This window comes from Neofelis nebulosa, chromosome 11 (genome assembly GCF_028018385.1).
Source record: "Neofelis nebulosa isolate mNeoNeb1 chromosome 11, mNeoNeb1.pri, whole genome shotgun sequence".
Classification (NCBI taxonomy): Eukaryota; Metazoa; Chordata; class Mammalia; order Carnivora; family Felidae; genus Neofelis; species Neofelis nebulosa.
The window spans coordinates 86,670,058-86,693,031 of NC_080792.1; the positions used below are offsets into that span (position 1 = coordinate 86,670,058).

The following is a 22,974-nucleotide window of genomic DNA, read 5'->3' on the forward strand; positions in this document are numbered from 1 at the left end:
AACCAGCCACTGAGACCTGTGATGTCCGCTATGGATGGGGGTGTCCCAGCATCCATTCCCTCCTTCTGATACTACTGCCACCTGCTGGTTCAGACCTGTGAGGCTTCACCAGGGCTACCGTGAAACCTCTTGCGGGCCTCTCCCTGCCTCCTCACTCCTCCTCCACTGATTTTCAGACCTCCACCAGAGTTGCTGATCCCAGACACAGGCCTGATCTTGTGACTCCTTGATCCTTCCCCAGGGCCTCCTCTTGCTTCCTGGGAGATGCCCAAACAACTCCCACGGCATTTACACTCCTTTCCATTCTGTTTCCCTCCACCCAAGCCTTTCTAGTGCATTTGGCCGTAGATCAAGGACCCAAACGCTGTAGAGGGACAATCTGCCACTATTTTCGCCTTTCCAACAAACAAAACATTATAGGAAATAGTGTTAAAGTGCCTCTTTCCATTGGAGACAGGGAAACTTTGAATTACCAAGAAGTTTCTGCAGTGGGTACGAAGAAGTGTTGGAAAGAACCAGGTCTGGTCATCAGAAGAGCTGGGTTTGCTTCCACTGCAGCCACTTACCAGCTGTGTGTCCTGGGCACGTCACCCCACTTCTGTGATTCTGGGGGTGGCTGCCATGTGACTAATAATCTCATCCTGGGAGGCTTAGGCCCAAAGCTCAGGTTCAATCCTTCACCACTGTGGGGGCCTGCTATTGTTGGCACCCCAATTCTTGGAACTGATTACCTCAAATTCTAACCACCACCAATCCCTCCCCTTCCACTGAAGCATTCAAGTGCCCCCCCCCCCCACCATCTGTACCTGGAATTTGCTTCCGTCTGCAGCAAGCCACCATAGACAACCTCTATCTAGCAGGCCCTCTATTTTCCTTGGAGGGCCCATGGGTCACTTTGCACCCCTCACCCCACTGCCCTCTGGGCCCTGCTGTCTTGCCACCGGCCACAGCAGCGGAACCAGGTTTCTGTGCAGACCCACGTTCTAATAATTGTCCCCATACATACGGCGTGTACTCTGGATCTATTATCAGCTAATGAGTAAATAATATTCTGTTCTAAATCCAAAAGCGCTATTAGATACCAGAGGGGGACTAATGGGTGTTTTAAGACCCCTTTAATCACATATTAACGTGCCGCAAAGCAGGCTGTGGAGCCCATATGCCAACCGCCCTGCAAACAAGGAGGCTTCTTTCCTTTAAGCAAAGAACAAAGCGGAAAAAGAGAGCAAGCCTTCGCCCCTGGGTCTGGTCAAGCAGCCAGGCCAGCCCTGGGGCTGGAGGAACCCCGCCCCCCCCCAAAGCTGTTTTGCTGTCTCTGAGTTAGAGGGATGTTGCCGAACCTGCCTCTCCTTTTTGAGGGTGTTATTGGGAAAGGGGTTGGGGCTAGCGTCCTCAGGCCACCATAACAAAGTACCATCAATGGGGGCCTTAAAACAACAGAAATTTATTCTCTCACAGTTCTAGAGGCCGGGAGTCTGAAAGTCAGCTGTTGGCAGGGCCGTGCTCCCTCTGAAGGCTCTTGGGGAGGAGGCTTCCTGGCTCCTTCCAGCCTGTGGTGGCGGTCAGCTGTCCTGGGCTTTGCTTGGCTTGGGGCTGCACCGCTCCCATCTCTACCTCCATAGTCACAGGGCCTTCTCCCTATGCGTCCTCTCCTCACACACCAGTCATTGGATTCAGGGCCCACTCTGATGCGGTATGACCTCATCTTATTATATCTGCAGAGACCCTTTTCAAATAAGGTCATATTCTCAGGTTCTGCATGGATGAGAACTTTTGGGGGACTCTATTCAATACAGTACAGGGGTGAGGGTCTGGGTGTGGTGGGGGAGGAAGAGGCTCAGATATGGAGCCTTACTTCTGAGTGACTGTAACACGAAGTTCCTGCCATTTTGCCCTCCTCTGGCCCTGCCCATCACACATTCCAGAAAAGTACAAGCACCCGACCCAAATTCCTCCCACCGATCCATCGTGTCATATTAGCAACTTAGTTTCTTATTAGCCACTTCCCATCGCATCACATTAATATTTGTTTTCCCTAATACAATGCAGGAGTCTTCTCAGATTAGCAACGTTCTCATCACATTAGTGGAAACAACTCCTAATACAATACAATCCGAATATGACACAGTCTGATGGAGAATTGCTAACGCAATCCGACTCCCCTCTGCCTTGGTACAGGAATGTCATCCTGTTGTTGAGCAATGTGGGGGCATGCTGAGACAATCAAGCCCCTGGTGAGCAGAGTCACACAGGCCACCCTCGACAGATGGAATGAGATTTGGGTCTCCCCAAAGGAGGAGGTCTCCCTTAGAAGGAACCAATGCAGGGGTCTCTCCTGTTTCCACACCCACCCTACTCCCATAAGGAACATTCTGGCTCTTCTCCTAAACATCCAAGGAACCTTGGAATCTGCAGGAAAAAAGAGACAGGTAGAGAGAGGGGTACATTATACCTTCCACAACCTAGTTCTCTGAAGCACTAACTTTATTGGTGTGACAAGGCAAGGCTGGCATTGCCAAGGTTAATTCATCAAGGGTGTGTAGACACAGCAGAGCTAGGGCGATGTGAGGAGCCAGCAAAGCGGGCTGTTGTGCTGACAAGGCCGCCGGGGATGGGGGTGATAACACTGAACTGGTGACAGGCTCTCACAAAGTGGTTTAAGGAAAATCCCACTCGAGCCTGCTTGAGCTCTGGACTGACTTGGGTTCAAATCTATCACTGCCATGTCCTAGCTGGATGATCTTGGTCATGTAATTTAAATCTCTCAGTGCCACAGTTTCCTACTCTGTAAAATGGGGGGAAAAACAGGGCCTACCTGTGAGGTTATGAGTCAATGAGATATGAACAGAAAATATTTAGAAGCTTGCATAGCACTTGGCATGTGAAAAATCAGCCTTAAGACACAGTCATGGCGAGGAATGCAAATCCCAAAGTAAGTCAAGTTCAACCACATGTTCTGAGTGAGCTCTGGGCTAGACACTGTGAAAACACAAGAAGTTGAGTCTCTCCTGTGGAGGCATGATGAAGAACCGGGGGGCAGGGGTCATACCATGAGAAGTCTTCAAGCCAAAGCAAGGAGTTTGAACTTCATCTTCAGGCAAACTGGGAGCCGTGGAAGCAAAAGGCCTCAAGTTTTAGTAGAGCTGAGGGAATGCAGGCCTGTGGGGGACAGGAGACGTCGTTTCCCTTGCTGCCAAACCACCTGTCGTACTACTGGCTCCTTAAGTCCTGGCAGAGGGAGAGGCTGAGGGATGGCAAGAGATGGAGACAGACAGGGGCAGAAGAACAGCGAAGAAGCTGAGTGTGGGCTTCTCTGTGGCAGCGCTCACTTTCCTGCTCTCTCTGCCAGCCTGTCTGAGAGACTGGCAGAGCCCCCGGCCCACTGTAAACTATCCCAGGCAAGGTTGCCGAATAATTCTCACTGCCTCAGCATGGCAGCCCACGTGGTAGCCAAGAGCCTGCTGCCAAGAGGCAAGTGGCCAAGATTCCCTTCCAACAGAGACATCCTCTTGCCAATCAGAACCCGGCCTGCACACATCTAGTAAAATCGGACTGTTTGCCATCAGCCAAGCGGACACAGTCAGGACTTCTCGACCCTGCCCACCCCCATCCCCAAAGCCTCCCAGCAAGAAGGAGGGTCCACACCCCAAGGACCCAAGCACCTGCCCCCACCACATTTAACCTCTAGGATCTACCTGCTGAAATCACAGCCTCCGGAGTTAAATGCGTGGGTTCAAAGCCCGGCACCTTCAACTGAGCAGCTGTGCAACCTGGGGCAAGTCACCTAACTTCTATGAGCCCCATCTGTGCCTACACAGTGCGATTTATAACAGTTTCTGCCTCACAGAGTTGCTGGGGGATTAAATGAGATCATATATGAAAAGTGCTTTCCTAACAACTGGCATTTAGTCCATGCTCAATAAATGTTCATTTGGGGCAGCTGTAAGATACTTCATCTATCTGGAACTCAGCTAACTAATAGTATCAGCTACCCAGGACAGGGCTAGGGACCAGAGGATTAGCAGAAAAGGCCTCCAAGCAGTTAAAATAAATGCAGAGTCAACACATGGAATGTCCAATCATGAAACCACCCTAATATTTATATAATATTAGGGTCCTATAATTAAATTTCTTAGTGTTTATTTTTGACAGAGAGAGAGAGAGAGCACAAGCAGGAGAGGAACAGAGACATACAGAGACAGAATCTGAAGCAGGTTCCAGGCTCTGAGCTGTCAGCACAGAGCCCCATGTGGGGCTCGAACTCATGAGCTGTGAGATCGTGACCTGAGCCAAAGGTGGATGCTTAACTGAGCCAAGGAGGCGCCCTGTGGTTCTATAATTAATAATAGTAATAACCACTACTACCAAGCATTGCGCATAGCAATTTAAATACATCTTGTCATTTAACAAGCTGTATTGTAGCTTGTTACATGATGGAAATGATGTGTACCATTCCCGTGTGTAAATTCTTCTACCATGGTCAACTTCTAGCTCCCAGTGTGACGTCACCCTACACCTAGAACTGGGAAGAACAGCTGGTTCTTATCAGCCAGCTCTGGTCACCACTGCATTCACTGACTCTACATCCCCTATGAGGTCAGCGATATTTTAGCTCCATTTTCTAGACAAGGATAGCAAGGCTCAGAGACACAAACTTCCTTGCCTGAGATGACACAGTCAGCAGGCTGCAGCAGCACTATGATTTGGACCCAGGTCATGTGGATTTCGAAGCTCGCTCTCTGCACGTGGCCCAGCCCCCAACCTTCGTTTAGCACAATACTCACTTTTTGGTAAAGATGGGTGATAGTGAGTGTGTGTCCTCCCCCTCAAACCTGTGCCCACCTCTGTTCAATCTGGAGGCCACTTTCCTGGTGAGGTGTCTCTGCTCTGGTTCTGCGGATCCTCCTGCAGTCACACCCACCGTGCCCACCCTGACCTGGCCCCCGCCATGACCTCCCCACCACAGACATCCAGACACCTTTAGAAGATTTTTAAAAAGTCATCCACATTTCATCAGGATTAAGTTGATAAAAGAGGATCAGGAAAAAGAAATCACATCATGTATGATATCCCAAGCTACGTATCACTGATTGCTGTTACTGTTTGCACAAAGTTAGCCAGCCTACAAAGCAGGGACTGTTTGAGTGAAGGACAAGGAACCTTTCATTTTACTTTTAAGAAGTGAAGCTGGGTGGTAGTTTTCTCAAACCACTGTGAGGCAACGTCAGAGTCCACTTACTGGGCCAGCAGTGTGTCTGGGCAGGTGTGACCCACTGTGCCAAACGGCAGAGGCCAGCATGCATTCCTAACAAAACAGCTGACAGGCCCACATGCCCCACATCCTCACCTCCATAAGCAGCCCCTCAAGACACAGGGACCACGTCCGCAGCATCTGCCTGTCCTCTCCACTTCTCAAACTTTAATGCACACGAGAATCACCCAGGATCTTGTCGAAGTGCAGATTCTGATTCCAGAGGTCCGGTGTGGGGCCGAGTCCCTGCATTTCTCAACAGGCATTCAAGTGATGCTGATACTGGTTCGTGGTGGACCACACTTTAAGTAGCTAAGGCCTAAATCCCAAACACTCAAATCCCTAAATTGCTTGTGCATCCCCTAACATTCCTCCGTGTCTCAAGGTTTTATAAATCCCCGAAGCAATTATAGCTTGACTCCTAATCACAAACACCTCCGAGTTTGCCGCAATCCATGCGGGTCTCTCACTTCCACTCTCCATGACTGCCTTGTCTTGTTCTAACTCTTATTCAACAAATACCAAGTGCCCACTCAATACCAGGCCTGCACCGGTGCTGGGAATATGGAAAGACCAAGCCCTGCCTGATAGTCTCCTTCATCTGTCAGGAAAATGCCTAGAATCTGTGAGCTCCATTTCCAGGTAGTAGCAACAGCAGATACTTAGGTAGTACTTAGTAGGTACAAGGGACCGTTCCAAGCATTTATAAATATTAACCCTTTTAACACACCCTAATCACTGGTCCAGTGATTAACTTCATTTTACAGGAGAGGACTAAAGTTTATGTAAATGAAGTCACCTACTTGCTAAGGATTATGTAACCTTGAAAATGAAACTATTTAAGCCCCCACAGGAAAAGAAAGTTATATATTTGTGACTAAAGGATGCTCTTGGGTAGTGTCATGAACTTGATCCTGGCAGGGAAGAGTGGGAGTGAGTCAGTAGATACCAGTAGGTAAGTAGTTATACCCGACTGGGGCAGAGGCTTACATAATTTAGGACTCTTGGTTGTAAGCAGCAGAATCCCAACTCAAAGTAGCTTAAGCATAAAAGGGAAACTGTTGCTCACCTATCTGAACAATGCAGGAGTAGCTTCAGGCATGGCTAGATCCAGCAGCGCAAACAATATTGACAAGGTTTGATTTCTCTCTCTTAGCCCTGCTTCCCTCTGAGGTGTTCTTCTTTCTCACCAGGGCTGGCTTTCCCAGGGTCGCATTCTCCCAGAAGAAAAATGACTTTTCTCCCCACCATGTTCATACATAAGTCACGGGGAAGTTTTATTGGGATGAAACCACATCTACACATGTACATATTATATTGTCCATGATTGCTTTCCTGTTACAGTGGCAGAGATTAGTAGTTAAAAACCAGATGGCCTGTAAAGCATAAATGTTTACTATCTGCCCCTTTCCAGAAAAACTTATTTTAGACTGCAACAGCAACAATTGTAGCACTTAGCTAACATAAACTGAGTGCACAGCTTATACCAGATACAGTTCTAGGCACTCGTTTGTTTCTTCAAATATGCATTGAGGTGGGAAAACTAAAACCTGAAGAGTTAAGAGCAGTCAAGCTCAAGGCCAGGTAGCCAGCAAGCAACAGAGCTGGGTTGTGAATTCAGTAGCATGACCCCAAATCCCATACTCTTAACAGCTCTGCTAATCAAACAAGGGTCTTCTGGAAGCTTCAGTAGGTAGATTTTCTAAATCAGGGTGTGATTTTCCAACTACTGATTGGAAACACACCCACACATGCGTGCACACATATTTTCTGAAGTATAAATGCTAAAGTGAATGGTGAATCCCACACAGGGTCCCCACTGCTCATGAGCTGTTTAGCGTTGTCCCATCAATGCTCTGATGGAAAGAACTGGGGTCTCCCAGTGGACAGAGTGGCCCAAACCCCCATGAGCTGGCTTAGACTTCATGTCCCAGAAGTAGGGGCTTTAACGCTACTTAAGTCCAACATGAGTGCCAGCCCCTGCCCACCAAGGGCTCCAGGCAGGAGCTCCAGTGATAAACCCACCTCTCTTGGGATGGGGTCTTACCAGGTCCCATCATAATCTAAGGAGCCCACGAACCTCTGATGTTTTTCATTAATTTGTAAAGCCCTGCCTAGGAAGTTGCTGAGGCAGCCCCAAGGATGGAGTCTTGTCTCCTGCCCTCAGTGGGTCATTGGGACACTTTGGAATGGGGGGATAAGAGACCTTACTGCCAGTAGAGAGAGGGAGGCAGGGGTTGGTAGTCAGAGGCATGTCCCATATTCAAAAGAAAGTTCAGGGTTTCTTATATTCTTACGTTCAAATTCTGGTGCTGCCACTTAAAAGCTGTGTGATCCTGACCCAGGTGTTTCCTCTCTCTGAGCCTCAGTTTCCCCCTCTGCAAAATGGGTACAATGGTAACCCCATTGAAGAGTACCTGTGACTTTAAGAGATAACTTACTGCAAGCGTTTGGCACAGCATGTGAAAACTAAGAAAACGGGCTTTGCGGTTAGACTGGCTTAGTTTCAAATCCTGTCTACGCACTGCTGTGCAACCACGGCTTTGCTGAGCCTCAGTTTCCTGACCTGTATAATGGGAATCATTGCAGAACTTGCCTTAGGGGTTGTTGTGAGGATCATCTCAGCTTATGGGTGGTTAGGACTGACACAGTAAAATGCTCAGCAGCTTTAGCTTTTTTCTTTTTCTTATGTCAGATGGGTAATGGGACAAGGTCTTAACAAGATTTAAGGGAGGCACGTGTCACATAACAGTGTGAACACCCAATCATCATGCTTAAGAACTACGAAAGGATCAGCTCTAGCTTTTAAAGATTACGTTCCACCAAGGCACACAAGAGATGATCATCTTAGCAATGCAATGTACCCTTACTTTCTGAACTAAGGGTAACAGAACCTGGCCTCTGGGAAGCCTGTCCCAGCCTCTGGGGAGGTGATCTACTGTTCCATAGCTCTGATGCTGGGAGACCCAGGCCCACAAATACCCCAGCTCCAAACAGCTCCCTGCTGCTAAGGTTTGGGGCCAGGTCCCCAGAGCAGACATCCCTCTAATGGTTTCTTGCATCAGTGCCCCCCAGGGCTGTGCTAACATAACTGATGGGGGCCTTCGGTGCTCTGCTCAGGGCCTCAGAGCCAGGGAAAGGTGGTCTAGCTGGTCCTTGGACACGGCCAGGTCCTCTAAGGACCCAGCCCAGGACTCAATTCCAGGCCACAGGACTCTGAACTCCAATGGCCCACCCCCTGAAGAACTGACATCCCTCTGGGAGGCCATTTCAGATCTGCCATGGCCAAGAAGGAACCTGGGCTCCTGTCTGCTCCTCACTCTTTCTCCCAGCATCTTCCCCATCTCAGGAAAAGGTGGCACATCCATCCAGATGCTCAGGTCAGGAGTCCGGGAGGCATTTCCATTCATTCCATTCTGCCACATTAAATCACCTACCAGTGAGCCCCATCACCTCCACTTTTAGTGAAGCCCAAACCATTCTCCACCCCCACCCAGCCTCCTCCAGGCCATGTGCTTGCCCCCATAATACTGTTTCAGAGAGATCCCTAATAATGCTTTTGGATGGCCTTCTGTCAGTTCTGTGGGTACTGAGTCAAAAACCCAGACCGCCCCCCCCCCCCCCCCCCCCCGCCATGTAGCTAAGGAGCCTGCACAGCTAAGTGTAGCTCTGCTCTCCCCCTGCACTTCCAACCTCCACTGGCTCTGGTCACAAGAGCTCTCAGTCCCAGAACAACCCTCTCTGATAAGACCCACACACATGTGCACATGCAGACACGCACACAAACCCAGACACTCAGATATTCACAGGGGTAAAGAAGCACACACCCAGACACAAAGATAAAAACACACGTACCCAGACACATCCTACACTACCCAGACACGGAAACACACCTCACATCCAGACACACACCTCTTTCCATGGCAGACTCCTTATATTTCATAATCCATTAAATACCCCCTTCCCCTGCTGCTCTACCATGGCACGTTGTTGATTTGCTTTGTAGGACCACAATTTGTGATTCTTTTATTCTATTTGTTTATATGCTTCTCATCAGTTCCCCCCAGCCCTCTCCTAGACTGTTCATATCCTGAAAGACCATTTTTCTTTTGTTCATTGCTATATTCTCAGCACCCAGCATACAGTAGGCACTTTATAAGTACTGAAGGAAGGAAGGAATAATCCCCTAATCTCTTTTCTATTTTAATAAGGGGCTATACTTGTATGCTTGTCTATGGTTAAAGAGTCCTGGAAAAACAAATAAATGCGGAGCAGACAAAAGGGGGCTACAAGTTGAGGAGATTTACCTTTCACCCTGTGCTCATCTTTAATGTCTCAGTTTAAAAGATGATGTGTATATTGCTTATAGAGAAATGTATCCTTGAAAATTAGTATTTTAAAATAGGATACTCCAGGGGTTCTCCAAGCTGGCCCAGCATTCTGGCTCAAGCGGCCAGGCTGGGTTCCCAGGTGGGTGCTGTCAGCACCTTTCTGGGTAGGAGCAAGGGGTCCAAACATCAGTTGGGTTTGAGAGCCAGGGGTCTGCATGACTCGCTCCAGGCTTGAGGGGAAGGGGCTGGGGTAGAGGCCTCATGTGGGTCCCATTTCCTGCACCCTCTATCTTCATGGCCAGCCTGTGTCAAAGAAGGAAATTAAGTTTGTCTAGGGCTGGATGCTCCTGAAGCCACACAGCCAACTGTGAGAATCAAGGGCACAAGGACAGAGACTATAGTTTAACAGTTTTTCTAGACTCTTCCTAGGAATGGATGTTGAAGAGACTGGACTATAATCACAAAGTCTGTCCTCATACCTTTTTTAAAAATAGAAAGTTATACATTATACATAGAGCCCTGTTCAATATCATAATCTCACCAAATTTCCCTTATTCTGAATGGTTTAAAAATATTTTGTAACAGGATTCACGGGGCTCCCCATACTGCAGTCTTGCAGCATCATGTAGGTCCAGGCTTTTCAAGTGGCTCTTCCCTCTCCAAATCCAGTTCCTTGCCCAATGCCAAGCTGACTTTTCACCCTGCTAAATCACATGATGACTGACTTTCGCCAAGTGTCTGATCTTAAGAGAAGACAGAGCTTTAGAGGAAGAGTGGGGAGGAGGTGGGAGAAGGGGAAGAGGAGAAGGAGAAAACAACCCAAAGGGGCCTCCAGTTGGTTATTTGCTATTTATCTTCTTGCCCCCCACCAACACTGCTGAGTCCTTCCTATTTGTAGGGTAGAGAGAAGAGGGGATTGTCACTGATCCTCTGTTTTCACCTGAGATAATTAAAACCTGTTTTCCTATTAACTGGTTCCACTGATGGCTTTCTGCCTAGCTTCTTCTCTTTGAACCTCCTTGAGTATGTCTCTATGGAATCATGTTGGTCCTCTGCACATCTCTACAGGGATTTGGTCTAATATCGGTCTTTTGAAGGTCCCATTTGCTCTACTGATCCCTGGACAGTCTCTAGTTAAGACAATATGGCATCTTATGCCTAAGTTCCCCATAATGTCTGCAAGGACAGTCAGTGAATATTCTCCTTCAAATTTCCCTGGAATATCTGTAGCTGTTACTAAAGCCATGGATTACTATCTCTGAGTGACCCTTTCTTCCTCTCTAGCTCCCTTCACCAGCCTAAAAATGACTTAGAGAGATGGCAAATATAGCATTAAAGTGCTCACTGTCACCTCTCACGTCTGTGGCAGACATTACTAATGGATTGCCCATTTGGTCAGCTGGATCTCTACAATAGAGTTCAAATCAAATCAATTGTTACTCATCCCCCACCATTCCTTGTTCAGACACCTGCAAAAACCTTGAACCTGACCTTCTAACTTCTCCCCCCGTCTCCTTTCCCAGAGTGATTGTTTAAAAAAAAAGCTTTTATCTTTTTTAAATTTTTTTTTAACGTTTATTTATTTTTGAGACAGACACAGAGCATGAACGGGGGAGGGTCAGAGAGAGGGAGACACAGAATCTGAAACAGGCTCTAGGCTCTGAGCTGTCAGCACAGAGCCCGACGCGGGGCTCGAACTCACGGACCGTGAGATCATGACCTGAACCGAAGTCAGCCGCCCAACCGACTGAGCCACCCAGGCGCCCCAAAAAGCTTTTATCTTTTAAACATAAACCAGATACTGGCACTTCCCTATTAAAAATCCTCCAATGGCTTTCCATTGCAATTAGAATAGGATGTGCCAACTGTCTCCTGTGCTCAAGCCCTGCATGACCTGGCTTTATTGGTATCTATTGTCAGCTTCTCCCAACTGGAATGTGAATCTTTTAGGGGAGGGATTTTGGCTACCCAGTTGGAGGCAATGGCACCGGTGCCTACAGCAGTGCCTGGCACATCAGATGTTTATAGACTGAATGAGACTCTCTTTTGCTGATCCAGAATGTGGTCTAAGAATCTTTCTCAATGTGACATTCCAGGAAGCTACTACAGCTGAATTCTCAGAGTTCGCATGCAAGATGCAACCTACGTTCAAAGCCTATCCGGGTAAGTCTACCCAGCCTTCAATTATTTGGGAATGAGGCAATGTATAAATAAATCATTTTAGCCCTCCTGACCAGTTTACTTGCTTTCTTTATGTAGAAACAAAATTTCATCCTTTATTCTTTGTAGTGAAAAATGGTTTGATGGGGTCCCTCTGAAGGCAGGCACCCTGGGGAGTCTGTAAGCAACATCATCTATGTTTGAACCAATGCATCAATGAGGTTACAGTCCAGAGAAAAATGCTCAGGAAAGTCAGGCCATGTGCTGCTGCCTCCTTAGGACATCACCCTTCACAACTGGCTGAGTCACCATGACGGCTGGAAACAGGTCCTAAAAAATCTAAACTTCTGGAAGGCCCAGGAGTCCCAGAACTAGAGGAACCATTGGGAGGCAGAAGGAAAATCTTTCAAAACAGAGAGCCATGATTGGGGTGAGCCCTGGTTTCTCTGTCCAGGGACATTTTGGAGCAAAAGGTGAATATTTCTGGTGTTCCTGCCAGGTTTCTTGGGGAACGGGGATGCTGGCAGGAGGAAAAGTGGATGGAGGGAGAGAAGAGTAATTAGTGCTATTAATTACATCTCAACCACAGCCTGCGTTTCTGCCCCGGGATTAAAGAAACATTCATTTGGAACGACTATTAAGGTCTTAAATTCAATGCTTCACAAATCATGGCGGTGGAATGAAAATTCTTTCTCTGTAGGGACCAGGAGGCAGAGAGCAGAGAATTTTCTATCCAGGTTGCTGCAGCCCAGCTGGAAAAGCCCAGGCTTGCGAGCCAGGGTGGAAGATGGTTTGCTTGTTATTGTTGTTGGCGGGACTTTTTTTTTTTTTTTTTTTTTTTTTTTGCCTAAAGCTGCTTCAGGCGGGGACGTGTTCCAAATGTATAATCTAATATGCTATAAAAGTCACTAATGTGATTATACTTTTATATCATATTAGAGAAAATGAATACTAATTCAATACCAAACGCTAATTTGGTAGAACCCCAAATTGCTGAGAGACTGCAAAACGTTTACTGGGCTGAACTTCCCACGGCTGATGCCTAAGAGTCGTGGTGCTTAGGTGCCACAACCGGTCTGTGAGCTGGGCAGTCAGAGATGCTGGGGTCTGCTGGGGTCTGCCATCTCCTCTGTGGTGGACAGATGCTGCAGTGGTTCCCCTGGGGAACATATACTCTGCCCCCTTCTGGGGCACTTCTCAGTGCTCAGAGCACTTTTTCAAATCATAAGGAATGCAAATCCATTTGGATTTTTAAATTAAGCATGTTGTTCGACAGGACAGCATTGGCAGATGGGAGACAGGCTGCCTCTAAATCCGAGTCAAGGTTGGGAACGGCTTCTCAGAAGAAAGACTGCCAAGAACTATGTCCTAGGAACTTATATTAATGGCCAACATTTACTGAGCATTTACTATGAGACAAGCACTGTTAAATGCTCTCCTTCCATTCAGTCATTCAACCCTCAAGAGGGCCCTAGGAAATTGTAACCTTTTTTGTGCCCATTTGATAGATGAGGAAAATGCAAGTTCAGAGAGATGAAGTGACTGGTCTAAGGCCTAAGAGCTTATCTGGCTCCAGAGCTGCATCCTCAGACACTCAACTTAATTGCTGCTAGGTAAGGAGTCAGGCCCACTGAAAAGACAGTTACATTTCACCTGCATTATCTCATGTTACTCTCGAGGCAACACTTGGGTTGATTTGTTCTTAATCCTATTGTACAGATGAACAAACAGGTTCAGAAGAGTGACCTAACTTGCTCAATGTCACAAAACTACAAAGACAGCTACAGACAGCCAGGACTCAAACTCAAGGCTGGCTAGCTCCAAAACCAGGGCTCATAATCACTGTACTGCAAACCTCCCAAGTTCCCCAAACCAAGGCCACAATCCTCAAAAGAAGATCCCCGTGCCTTTCCCTGCCCACAGTGCTGTTCAGTATCCCCTCTCACACCAGCCTCTATATCCTGGAGACTTTTCTCCTTCCACTTCTGACCTGAGAGTCCATGGAAAGGCAGTTTGGGTCAGCTTCTAGAATAATTCTCATTCCCTGAAATCTCTCTTGTGGGATGCCTGACTCCCTTCTCCTCCCACACCTGTATCTCATGGGTACACTGTCCCATTTTATTATCAAACATCACCCACATTTCCCCCATCTTGGCCTGCCACATCCAGAAATGCAGGGCCAGAATTACGACGTGTCGGCTCACCTTCATAAATAATATTTTGCAATTTCCTTGTCCGGGGGCATGGATAAATTATTCTTCTGCATCAAGGTTACGATGATCAAAAAGGTGGCCTGGCTGGCCTTCCTCGAGAGTGGGGATAAAAAGGAGGCTCTGATTACATCGAGGCGCCAGGCTGAGGGGGGAGCCCCGGGTCCTAGGCGTTTGCTTTGTGGCTGCACAATAATCAGATATCTGAAAATGCATGAACTCTGATTTTAAGGTCCTGCTGGAGAAGGGATTGACGTGACAAGCAAGTCTGACTTTCACATCATTCACAGGGGCTGACAGAAAGAGCCTTCTGATTAGAGTGCAGTTAGCACTGTTCCCTTGTTCCCTTCACTGAGAGCCCTCATCCACCCTGCCACAGTCTCTCTCTCTCTCTCACACACACACACACACACACACACACACACACACACACACGCACCACACACAAGCCTTCTTTCTATACAGGGTGTTATGGGGCTGAACTGTGTCCTCCAAAATTCCTATGTTGGAGTACTAACCCTCATTGCCTCAGAATGTGATCTTATTTGGACATACGATCTTTACAGAGGCGATCAAGTTAAAATGAGGTCCCTAGTCCAATATGACTGATGTCCTTAGAGAAAGGGGAAATCTGGACACAGACATGCATAGAAGGAGAACTGCCTGGTGAACACAAAGATGGCCACCTGCAAGCCAAGGAGAGAGCCCTCAGAAGCAATCAACACTGTTGACACCTTGATCTCAAACTCCAGAACTGTGAGAAAATAAATTTCTGTTGTTGAAGCTACCTGGTCTGTGGTACTTTGTTATGGCAGCCTGAGCAAATGAATGCACTGAAACATACTTTAAAAAAAATTCAGAACCAAGATATCAAGTGGTTCCCAGTTGAAGGCAGCCATCAATAGTATCTGAGGCTAATTTGTGTTAATTATTTTTTAATGTTTATTTATTTATTTTGAGAGGGAAGAGAGAAGGCTGGCGAACATGAGCAAGTATGCACATGCATGTGTGGGAGGGGCAGAGAGCGAGGGAGAGGGGGAATCTCAAGCAGGCACCACACTGTCAGCAGAGCCTGATGTGGGGCTTGAACTCATGAACCATGAGATCACGACCTGAGCTGAAATCAAGAGTCAGATGCTTAACCAACTGGGCCACCCAGGTGCTCCAGAAAACCCGATTTTTGATAACCACTTAGAAACGGCCAGTGAGATGGCCAGGCAAAATCCATGAGCATATGACGGCGGGAGTGGGCTTGGCCAGCCTTATGTGACTAATAAGCCCACTAAGAGATCTCCCTGCCCTCCTAGGGAAGGCCTACCGCACCAGACGCCTCTCTGGCTGGCCGTCAGCATTGAGGGCTGGTGACAACACAGCCTCCCCCTCCCCACACAAGCTCATGACACCCCCTCCCACCCAGTCTTAGCAAGATGGCACCAGGCTGTAGCCTCCCCCTCTGCCGCCTGCTCTCCATGCATCCAGTAGGCGCCCAATTCTCACTGCCCTCCCAAATCCGGACGAAACTGCGAATTCTCCCTGTCAGTGCTGTATATCACTTTGAGATATATACCATATTAGCAGAAAGAACTGAATTATATTGCATTCATGATGCAATTAAACACTTCACTAGGAATCAATGTAAAACTGATGAGGCCTGAAAGTAGTGCATATGGCTTAGAACATTATAAAACATTACCTTCACTCAAATCCTTTTCAGTAGCAATTTAAATCTTCTTACAGTTACTGCTGCCAATGGTAAACCATCTACTGATTCATAACAGTGCATGGTAACGAATGAATTTTTTTAAAAATTTATTCAACTACTAAATTACCCATGAAACCGGAATAGCTGACAGGAGTAATCTGAATTATTATTAGCTCTGCAAGTATTCTGCATTAGCCAATTTAAAACCACGGTTCTCAGGCAGGAACCAGTTAGTACAGCCAGAGTGTTAAATGACTGCAATAGTTCTTCATTTTACTGCTGCTTACATTTAAAGGTCAAGAGATAAAAATTACATATGACTCCAAACATAGGAAGGGTGTTTATCTTTTTCTACAAATCGGGTCAGTTGTAAACTTTAAAAAACATCTGAGATGCAACAGTATAAACTCAAAGGCCTTTCGAATATTTGGAAATCAGAAGGCTGGGGTGGGGGTGGGGGTGTTTCTTCACCCTCTTCCATCAGTGCACATAAAGATGACACACCCCTCTTCTTTGTGGTCCTGAAACTTGCTCCCCCGCCCCCTCCCCCGATCTATTCCTTGTTCTTCCTCTCTGACCTCCATATGCTCCCCACCTCCTCCGAGTGCTTGGGCAGCTCTGGAAGGATCTTGAAGCCACAGAGAAAGAAAGTCACAGGAATGGAAGCTCCCTCCCCCACCTAAAGGTCACTTGGTCCGGCCCTCGGCCTCCCACCTGAGGTGCAGCGGCAAGACTGAATTTTCCAGGGCCCAACCCCTTCTCTAACTGCCTTCTTGTCCACACCCAGTGCCTGTTGGTTTATTCCCCCTTCAAAAGCCCAAGGGAAAAACCAAAGTGAGAGAAATAAATAAAGAAGTAGCTTTCTTCAGGAGTCCAATGTTATCATGCATGACTAAACAAGGACCATAAAGCACAAGCTTGTTTCTTCCCATGGCTCAGGCAAGATGGGCACGTGGGTTTTGAGCTCTGTAGAAGGAAGGGAAGAGCTAAGCAAGTTCAAGGCATAATTTTATTTTTTTAATTTCCTTTCTTTGGGGGAAGTTGTTTTTTTTTTTTTTTCCTTTAGCCACCAAGTTAATATACGCTCACTATAAAAAATTCAAATGATGGAAAAGCACACAAAGAAGAAAGTTTGACAGCCCAGTCTTTCCACTCTGATTCAGCTATCAATAATGATTAAGCACCTACTGTGTGCTATGCCACTGGGGCTACAGATAGGAACAAAACCACTGGTCCACTCTGGGCTTTTCTCTATGCATCAACTGACATGTACATTCATAGGTAGAATTATTCTCAAAAACGGGATCCTATTCTACCACTTTCTTTGTTCATCCAACAAAGCGTCCTGGCACCTTTCACTGAAAGGCTATAATTCCACTATGTGTATGTATGGACCATGTATGGACGTCCCCAGGCCTGTGTGGACATTTTCCTGCTAATATGAACCATCTTACAAATGAACAATGCTCAAGCTACAAGTAAGGGTGGGCCAGCCTTATGCCAAAAGGGATGTTCAAGCTGTCTGGGCAGTTTAAGGGTGAGGGGGTGCAGGCAGTGGGGGGGTCCCCTGTGAAAAAAATATTTTTAACAGGCAAAGAAAGCATTTATGACTCCCCCCCTGCCCCATTGATCTTTTGTGCACAAGCTAATTTCCAGCCACTGATGTAGCTTTAAAATGTGGGCTCTCACAAGCCTGTGAGCAGCAGCTTGAACATCTGCTACTTGCAGGCTGGCGAATCCACCTTGGTGAGAGCGACGGCAACTGTCCAATATCCTCTGTGCTGCCAAGAGGCCCCTGTTAAACCAGTGGGTTTAACTGGGGTGACTTTGCCCCATGGGGGACATTTGGTAATATCTGGAGACATCTTTGGCCATCTCCCTTTGAGGGGTGGGAAGTGTGTGTTGTTGGCATCTAGCGGAGGGAGCCCAGGATGCTGCTACATAACCAACCCAAAATGTCAAAAGTGTCAAGTTCAACTGTGCTTTAATCAAAGTGTGGGGCAGTCTAGGTATGGTTGAGAGACCGGGTTTTGGACAGACAGACCTGTGTTTTCAAGGCTCAGTTCAGCCATTTGCTAGCTGTGTGACCTTGGACAAATGTATTAACCTCTCTGAACCTCAGTACAGTCCTTAACTCCTTGTTAACAGTATCTACTTAGGGTTATTGGGGGGATTCCATGAGATATTCTGTGTTAAGTAGGCAGTGCCGCATCATTTATTATCACTAGTATTATCAGTAGTAGCAGCGGTAACGAAAGCAGTAGTATTTTTATTGTAGTAAAATACACATAACATAAAATTTACCATTTTCAACCCTTTTTAAGTGTACGGTTGAATGGCATTAGTTGTGCAGCCATCACCACCATCCAACTCCAAGACTTTTTCATCTTGCAAAACAGAAACTCAGTACCCACAAAATACTGACTCCCCAGCCCCTGGCAACCACCATTCTACTTTCTGTCTCTATGAATTTGCCTCCTTTTGGGTGACTATCATACAGTATGATACAGCAGAATCGTATAGTATCTATCCTTTTACGACTGGCTTATTATACTTGGCTTAATGTCCTCAAGACTCATCCATATTACATTTGTCACGATTGCCTTCCTTTTGAAGGCTGTATAATATTCCACTGTATGAACAGACCACAGTTGTTTATCCATTCATCTGTTGATGGACACTTAGGATGCTTCTAACTTTTGGCTATTGTAAACAATGCTGCTATGAAAATGGGTGCAGAAATATCTATTCAAGTCCCTGCTTTCAATCCTTTTGGGTGTATATACAGAAGTGGAATTGCTGGATTATACGGTAATTCTATTTTTAATGTTTTGAGGAGCTGTCATACTGTTTTCCACAGCAGATGCACCACTGAATTGGAAGAAGTACTTTTTAGGGACAGGCCAAGGATCAGGTCCTGGGTGGAGAATGTGTCCAAGGATCTGCACGACCCAAAAGTCTCACTTAACCAAGCCCTACTGGATATATCACCTTTCTGGACATGTCTACCTGGGCCTTTTGTTTCTTTTTTTAAGTTTATTTATTTATTTATTTTGAGATAGAGGTAGGGGCAGGAGGAGAGAAAGAGAACAAGCAGGGAAGGAGCAGAAAGAGAGGGAGGGAGGGAGGGAGGGAGGGAGAGAGAGAGAGAGAGAGAGAATCCCCTGATGTGGGGCCTGAACCCATGAACTGTGAGGTCATGACCTGAGCTGAAATCAAGAGTTGGACAGTTAGTCAACTGAGCCACCCAGATGCCCCTACCTGGGCCTTTTACACATTTCGTTGCAGTATCTCAGGGGTCTTCTCCAGGCCAGCAGCTATGCCTCCCCACTCCCCTGCCAGGTGACCCCCCCCCCCCCACCATGACAGTCTTGTAGGTGCTCAGTTCCAAGTGGGCACATTGTCTATTTTCATACTGTCTCCTCTCAATGCCAGGGTCTGTTACCAAACCTGGCTCCACGTGATCTAGGAATCGGGGCCCCCAGCCTCCAAGAGCTGGAATCAAGAGCTGGGAGAGTGAGAGGGCCTTAGGCTTCTGCCTAGCCCCTCACTCCAGATGTGGGTGTGCCAGGGAAGAGGGGGCTTCTCTGGGCAGAGAAAGCACGGTGGAAGTACTTCAGGCTGTGGGGACAGACACAGTGAGTGGATCATGGGGGCATAAATCCCAGGCGTTTTTGTGCTGCTCTGATCAGGCCACCTTCCCAGGGAAACAGAATGCTAGGCCTGGGAATCAGACAGATCTGGCCCCAATGCCACCTCTGTGAGCACAGACTAAATGGTTGTTACACCCTGGGCACTCTGTAGATAACTCCCATAGTTCACCTCATTTATAACTCTCATATCAGCCCTGGGAGACCAGAGCTATTGTCAGCCCCATTTTATAGAAAGCAAAACTGAGCCTCAGGGGGCAGAAGCAATTCTATCAATGTTGCACAGAATTGTTAGTGGTGGAGCTGGGATTCAAACCCAGAGGGGGTGAGTCGAAACTCTAATCATTATACTAGACTTCCATGTAGCACTGAACTTGTTACTGACCCTGACTGTAAAATGGGATGATAAGAGAAGCCACCTGTGGCAAGCATTATAGACTGCTCCCCCAAAAGTTATTCCAAACCCCTTCCCCTTTACCACCTGCACTTGTTTGCTAGGGCCGCCACAACAAAATACCACAGACTGGGTGGCTTAAACAACAGAAAATTCTTTTCTCACAATTCTGGAAGCTAGAAGTTTTAGATCGAGGTGTTGGCAGTGTTGGCTTCCTCTGAGGCCTCTCTCTTTGGCATGTAGATAGCTGTCTTTCCCCTGTGTCTTCACATGATCCTCCCTCTGTACATGTATGCTTGTCCTAATCTCCTCTCCTTATAAGACCCCAGTCACACTGGATTAGGGCTTACCCCTATGATCTCATTTTAACTTAACTACCTTTTAGGTCAAGGTAATTACCTATCTCCAAATATAGCCCATTCTGAGGTATTGGGGGTTAGGACTCCAACACATGAATTTTGAAGAGACAAAATTCAACCATAACACCACCTTCTACCAGAGAATGGAAAGCTACAGGGTCTCATTTCCCAGCCTTCCTTGCAGCTACACGTGGCCAATCAGAGTCCTGGACAACGAGATGAAGATTAGATGTCCCTGAAGAGGGCTCAACTTCCTGAATTCAAAGGTAAAATCTTCACTGTAAGAAAACCTTTTGCCCTCTGTCCCTTTGGCCTTGCCTTCTTTTCCTTCCTGGCCTGCAGATATGAGACCTGGAGGGGAAGAGGCCATCTTACAGCTGTGAAGGGGGAAGCCAACATGGTGGAATGAAAAGACTGAGGGTTGCATACCTGTGAACTTTGTTATGTGAGAAAAACAAACCCTCAAGGTGCCCTTTAGTTGGTAAGTAGATAAACTGTGGTGTACCCAGACAATGGAGTATTATTCAGTGCTAAAAAAACAAAACAAAACAAAAAAAAACAACAAACAAACCAACCCAAAAACTATCAAGTCATGTAAAGACATGGAAGAAACTTAATGGCATATTATTAAGTAAAAGAAGCCAATCTGAAAAGGCTACATACTGTATGATTCCAACTATAGGACACTCTGGAAAAGGCAAAGTCATGGAGACAGTAAAAAGATTAGGGGTTGTCAGGGGTTAGCAGGAGGGAAGGATGAACAGGCAGAGCACACAAGATTTTTTAGGGCGGTGAAAATACTCTATATGATATTCTAATGGTAGATACATGCCATTGTACATTTGCCCAAATATACAGAATATACAACACCAAGAGTGAACCCTGATGGAAATTGTGGATCTGGGGTGATGATGTGCCAATGTAGGTTCATCAAGTATAACAAATGCACCACTCTGGTGAGGAATGCTGATGTGGAGGGGACTACACATATGGGTGGGGCACAGAGAGCATATGGGAACTCTGTTCTTTCTGCTCAATTTTTCTGTGAACCAAAAACGGCTCTAAAAATAAAGTTTCTCTATTTTTTTATTTAAAAACATTTTTTAATGTTTATTTTTGAAACACAGTATGTGTGCATGAGCAGCAGAGAGGCAGAGAGCCTGATGCGGGGCTTGAACTCATGAACCTCAGGATCATGACCTGAGCTGAAGTCAGCCGCTTGACTGAACCACCCAGGTGCCCTAAAATGAAGTTTCTTAAAAAAAAAATACACCCATAAGTTTAAGGCATCACTGGGTGAGTTTCCAGTTACTTGCAGCTGAGTGCATTACTTACAGGAATAGCCCTTCAAGGACCTCACAATCTAAAGAGAGGGATCGATCATAAGGCAGAACGGGCACCAGGTGAGTCACACAGGCCTGAGAGATGTGAGCTCAGTGAAGGTGGGCTGGTCAGGTAAGACTTCCCGGAAGCAGTGGCTGTGCTAGAGCAGAGCCTTGAATGCCAAGTCGATTTGGATAAACAGCCTCCATCAGGGATGCCAGGCAGTCACCAAGGAAACACAAGGAGATTTTGAGTAATAACTCATCAGTCCGTCCCCAGCTGGACTGGATGAAACCCTCAAGAAGAGGAATCACGGGAGATGCTGATAGAGAGGGAGACTTAGAGAATATGTCTGCACACACATGCCACACCACACATGCTGGGAAGGTGGGTGCTGGACAGCTGCTTAGCATGTGTGCACATCGATGGAGAAGGCATCAGGTGCCGAGGCTTCTGGAAGAAGAAGTGGGCTCCAACTTGGAAAGGAGGCATTGTCTCTTTAAGTGAGCATAACACTGTATCATCCTTTCTCTTCCTATTTTGGGTTTTATTAGCAAAGCAGTACAATGTTTATACTAGTGGGTATTACATTTGCCAGAACAATTACAGTATGACAAATGGTACATCAATGTAATCCATCAACCTTGCCAAGACAGGAATCCTTTACTCGGGACTGCCATTAATTCTGCGCTCCCGTCTCTGGGGTCCTGGGCCCGTGTAGCCATGACAACGCAGATGACGCCTGGTGTGAATGCTAGACCTCTGTGAAGGATGGGCACCTCCTAGGTGCACTGGAATTTAACCTCCGACACCCGCATATTAGTCTACTTGGAGCAAGAAATTAGAGATTGGGGCTGGAAAAAAGCATGGCACTTGGGGGAAGGGGTGTTTTTTTCTCCTTCATCATGGTGCAGTGTCTCAGAAGGGGAGAGGGATATACAACTATGGCTAGTGTGGCTCACCTGTCACTGGTTGCTGGTTACCAGCCCCAAAGCCAGGAGCAAATTCAGACCGAGATGTGTCAAGTCTCAATAGCAATGGCAGCTTTTAAGGAAAGGGAACAAGGACTCAAGGTATAAAGACAATGAGCATTTGGAGAGAGAGAAGAAGGGAAAGTCATTTTATGATTTATACTGAAAGCCTCAGAGATTCTGAAAAAGCAAACACCTATCTAGGCACAAAGAAAGACCGTTTGATGTACAAAAGGCCCAGATCTCCTCTGACTGGTGAACTCTAGTTCCAAATGGTTGGTATATAATTTCTTGACCCTGGGCTCCCTCTACCTCCCCCATCTGCGGCTTCTCTGAGCAGCTAAATCCCGACGGTTACACATGCCCTCAGACAAGACTGCAGCCATCATCTGCAAATTCACCAGGAGTTCCAGACTTCCTCAATTCATCCCAACCGGCAAATTACAAGCTGGGAGCGGCTTTATAAAATATGAAACGGCTGCTGTCAGTTTTTCCATCAGTTCTACATATTTTGCTGTTAACAAAAGGAACCGATAACCACTTCTCATAAGGAAAAACAAGAATAAAATCAAAGGCCCCTAATGGAGACAATCTCCAAAGTGCAACAACACAAGCCCATTTCT

General features: G+C 46.8%; 1 protein-coding gene and 1 non-coding gene across 10 annotated transcripts in view; both read right to left on the minus strand.

The window, feature by feature from the left end:
* CUX2 (cut like homeobox 2) overlaps positions 1-22,974 on the minus strand; it is a 283,575-nt gene that overhangs the window by 145,241 nt on the left and 115,360 nt on the right. The window lies entirely within an intron of this gene.
* On the minus strand, positions 7,941-8,044 carry LOC131490677 (small nucleolar RNA U13). The gene has a single exon (XR_009251188.1). It is a non-coding gene; the product is annotated as a small nucleolar RNA U13 (small nucleolar RNA).